The sequence below is a fragment of the Heteronotia binoei genome, chromosome 2 (genome assembly GCF_032191835.1).
Source record: "Heteronotia binoei isolate CCM8104 ecotype False Entrance Well chromosome 2, APGP_CSIRO_Hbin_v1, whole genome shotgun sequence".
NCBI classification, from domain to species: Eukaryota; Metazoa; Chordata; class Lepidosauria; order Squamata; family Gekkonidae; genus Heteronotia; species Heteronotia binoei.
The window spans coordinates 154,895,632-154,900,048 of record NC_083224.1 but is presented as its reverse complement, the minus strand read 5'-3'; the positions used below and the strand labels follow the sequence as shown (position 1 = coordinate 154,900,048).

The window sequence follows — 4,417 nt, the reverse complement described above, 5'->3', positions numbered from 1 at the left end:
AAGAGGTATAGTTCTGGTACATGACTAATTTTTATTTTCAAGATTTTTTGTGCCCAAATATTGACTTGGGCCCAATATTTTCTGGCATCTTCACATTGCCACCAAATATGAAACAAGGATCCTTTAATTTCTCGACACTTCCAACATTTGTTAGAATATGTAGGATATATTCTAGCCAATCTATCTGGTGTGAGGTACCATCTGTATACCATTTTGTACAGGTTTTCTTTAAAATCTGCTGGTTTTATTAATTTCAAGTTCTGTTTCCATAGTTTTTCCCACTCAACCAAGTCTATGTTAAATCCAAAGTCTTTCAACCAACGGATCCATGATTCTTTTACAGTCTCATCTTGCATCTTAATTTGGAGCAGCCAATCATAAACCTTGGAGATAATCTTCTGCTTGGCCTCTAAAATAAGGTCCAATTCAATTGGTTTATTCGAAAATCCTTTTTCTTTATCCTTTTGAAATCTTGATTTAAGCTGACATTGTACCCACCAACTCAGCTTGGAAAATTCTTCCTCGATCAGGGCGTTCTGGTCGTTCAACAAGCAGCCATAGTTTTGTTGATTGTCCCAATTGTACAGATTAGGGTGGGTCAAAGCTTCTATTGGAGATATCCACTTTGGAGTGTAAGAGTAATGCACTTTGATTTCCAGCCAGGTCCTGTATAAAGATCTTCTTATTTCGTGTCTAAGAAAACGGCCGGATTTGTTAGGAGTATGATACCACATATAATTGTGCCAGCCTTCCCCCAGACCAGCACCTTCCATGGCCAATAATCTCTTATTACTCAACATACACCAATCTCTTAACCACGCAATACAGCAGGCCTTATAATATAGGTTCCATTCCGGAAGAGCCAGACCGCCTCTTAATTTACTGTCCTGTAAAACTTTCAATTTTATTCTGGCTTTCTTGCCCTGCCAAATAAACGTCTTAGTCATGCAATTAAGTTGCTGGAAAAATAACTGGGTAAATGACAAAAAATTCTAAAGGCAAGGCAGAAACCCAGAGCAATGCAATGCCCAGGCACAGATAATCGTGGAAGTGATGACAGAACATAACCAAAGGTATCCACTCACAGAATACCATACATAAAGCAGGAAAAAAATACAGGGAAATGACTCTCCACCCCCCTGGAAATTGTATTCGGGTGGGGGGGGGCAAGAGGCCTTCCTTTCCCTTTGGCAGTGTTCCAATCCAGTTTGGGCTCGCCTTTATTTTTAAAAAGCCATTGCTGGCAGCTGCTGTGTAGTTACAGAGAACCCAAGATGGGCCCAAGGAACCTGGACACACATCTTTAAAACACCAAATATGTGGTTTGGCCCTCAGACATACTCTTCTTTAATTCATTTTAAATGCTAAAAATACTATTCCTGTATCTTTATAATCTTTTATATACTAATGTCCAGCATATGCTTTGCCAATAAAAAAGCATATTCAGTTTTGGTGGAATAGCAGTATACCTGCTGCTGGCAAGGACTTTATGACAGCACTTCTTAGGGTTCTGGCTGAAGTTATGGGTTAATATATTACTCTTGAGTTTTGCTATTTCTAAATGTTTGTACAGAGAAACTCCTAGACTCAATACTACTATGAGTTGTTAGGAACTATTCCAGATGTTAAGGCTGTATGACTATGCATACATGAGTGACATTCATGTTAAGCAGGGGTCATTTTGTAGGAAAATAGGTGGTGGAACTCATTAGCATAATTTATTAGCATATGCTGCCCCCATCACCAGCCAAAAGCAACCTGATGCAAGAAAGGAGAGCCCTGGGCGAGTGAGGCCTGCTTCGGCTGGCTAGAGATCCAGTCAGCCCAAGCAGGCTTTGCTCACCTGGGGCTCTCCTTGGCTGCCCCCTTCTACAGTCAAAAGGCCAGCAAGCCACCCGATACCCAAAATCACATAAGAAGTGGAGAAAGGGTGGTGCAAGCTTCTCCAGGCATTAATGGGGGAACGTGGCAAAGCTCCTGGAGGCTGGCTGGCTGCCTGCTCTCCTAATCCAGGGATTGTTATACAGCTACACCTACTACTCAATGGACAAGGTAGATGGGGAGGAGGAGGGGAAACCCTCAGAAAGGTTCAGGAGCTGTGCTCCTGTGAGCTCCTGCTGAATTCAAGGACTGATGTTAAGACATCCCTGTGGATAGGGCTGCCAACTGTACAGTTATGAAAAATTCCTGGAGACTTGGGGGCAGTGCCTGAGGAGGGCAGAAGAGTGGAGGGATCCAATGGTGATACGATGCCGTAGAATCTGCCCTCTGAAACGGCCATTTCTTCCAAAGGCATTGATCTCTGTAGTCTAGAGATCTGTCGTAATTACTGGAGTCAATCCCACCTGGAAGTTAGCAACTCTTCTTATGAAGTATGATGAAGAAGAGGCTACAGCAATGGTACATCATGAGGAAACAGAACTGAACTGGCTGCTAGCAAGAGTTGGAACTAAACTGGAACTAAAAAGTGACACTGCTCTTGCTAAGAGGCAAAATACTAGAACTTTCTAGTATGGCAAGCCTGGAAGGCCAATTTAGCAAAGGCCCAAATACACCTTCTGCAAGCAACAGCTTCCTTCTAGGGGCCAGATCGCTTAAAGTTGTTAACAACATATAAGCAGGAGCTGGGGGCAAAGCACATATGTATTTTGAGTTTCTGTTTTGTAAACAGTTTGCATTAACAGGAAAGGGGGGAAATTGCTAACCCCAGTGCTTCACTGAAAATTTTATAATTTCTGTAGACTAATTTATCCTGAAGTGATTATGGCTTGATGATTGACTAATTAGGAACACTCATTATAATTTTCATAGACTGTTTGTAAAGCATTATATCTGAGTGATTTAATATAAATTGCTTGATGAACATTTGCTCAGCAACAACATGCAAACAAAATGAGAAGGGGGAAGAGAAAGAGAATGTGTGAGAGACAGAGATGCCATTTTTTCTATGATAATGAAAGTGACTGTATTTTGTAACTATATTCATCTGGCTGTGTCTGTGAACAAGGAAGTTTCAAAGAAAAGCTTTAAACTTCAAACACACATTATCAAGGTTTATGAACACATTGATGTTTGCCCTAATAGCTTTTCATATTGCATACGTTTTTTGTCTTTATGAAATGTAAGACCATCTGAATTTGTTTTTGCGCACACATAATTTACAATACAGAATTTATTATATGTGGATGAGTCATTTGACAACATATGAGATCAGGTACCCTCCTAGCAAATATTTAGAGAAAATAATTCAAATGTGTAAAATGTTTTAAAGTCAAAATTAACATGGATCCACTTCATTTCAGCTGGGTCAGGCAAGTCAGCTAAAAAGTGATCATTTACATATTGTACTTTTACAGATGCAACAGGTTTTGTACAAAGGGAGAGAACATATTTTCTGTGAGTTAAGCCAAACAGAGGCTAAGCAGCGGTGACAGCCCTCACAAGTCAGTTATCATTTAATTGTGCTCTCAGCCACCGCCGCCTGCAGTAGCTTTAGCGCCTTCTTGCTCTTCCCTGCCTGCTCAGCAGCTGCGCTCAACCTAAGCGGATGGGGGTGTAAGGAAGAGAAGTTCATGGGAACATGGCTCGTACCAAGCAAACTGCCTGTAAATCCACCAGTGGGAAGGCGCCCGGCAGCAACTCACAACAAAAGCCACTAACAAGAGTGTGCCCTCAACTGGTGGGGTCAAGAAAATTCATCGCTACAGGCGAGGTACTGTGGCTCTTTGTGAAATCAGGCGTTATCAGAAGTTGACTGAATTTCTGATCTGCAAACTTCCTTTCCAGCGCCTGGTGTGTGAAATTGCTCAGGACTTCAAAACAGGAAGAAGAGATTTTATTTGTTTTGAGAAGGTCCAAAGCGCAGCTATTGGTGCTTTGCAGGAGGCAAGTGAGGCCTACCTGGTTGGCCTGTTTGAAGACACCAATCTGTGTGCTATCCATGCCAAACGTATCACAATCATGCCAAAAGATATCCAGCTAGCACGCCGCATACGTGGAGATCGTGCTTAAACTCTACTAAGATGGATTTACCATTTCCCCCCCCAGTTGGAATGAAGAGGCAGACACAATATGTTGGGTATAAAAACCGGGCCGCTTTATTGAAAGAAAGAAACTTGTCAAACCAAAAACTGGCAGGGATAAGGCCTACAAGGACAAGCCCTGGGGTCACGCCCTGACCCCGCCTTGTCCTAAGAGGGCGAGCCACCCTGCCCCCAGCACAAGCCCACCGTATTCGGGCTGTTGCTGAGCAGCCAGGCCCCAAGCCATTCTCCACCTGGGCTAGCATCAATCCCCCATGGAAAGATCCGCCCAGGTGAGGCTTTTCCATGATCTGCATTCCTTGCACTGAGCCGTGTAGCCCATCTGCGGTTCATACAGACCACCCGCACACCTGGTGCTAAGCCATAGGTGCTCC

General features: G+C 42.9%; 1 pseudogene; it reads left to right on the top strand.

Annotated features, from left to right (window-relative positions):
* The first annotated feature begins 3,487 nt into the window (after positions 1-3,487).
* On the top strand, positions 3,488-4,030 carry LOC132567670 (histone H3.3A-like; annotated as a pseudogene).
* Positions 4,031-4,417: the final 387 nt, after the last annotated feature.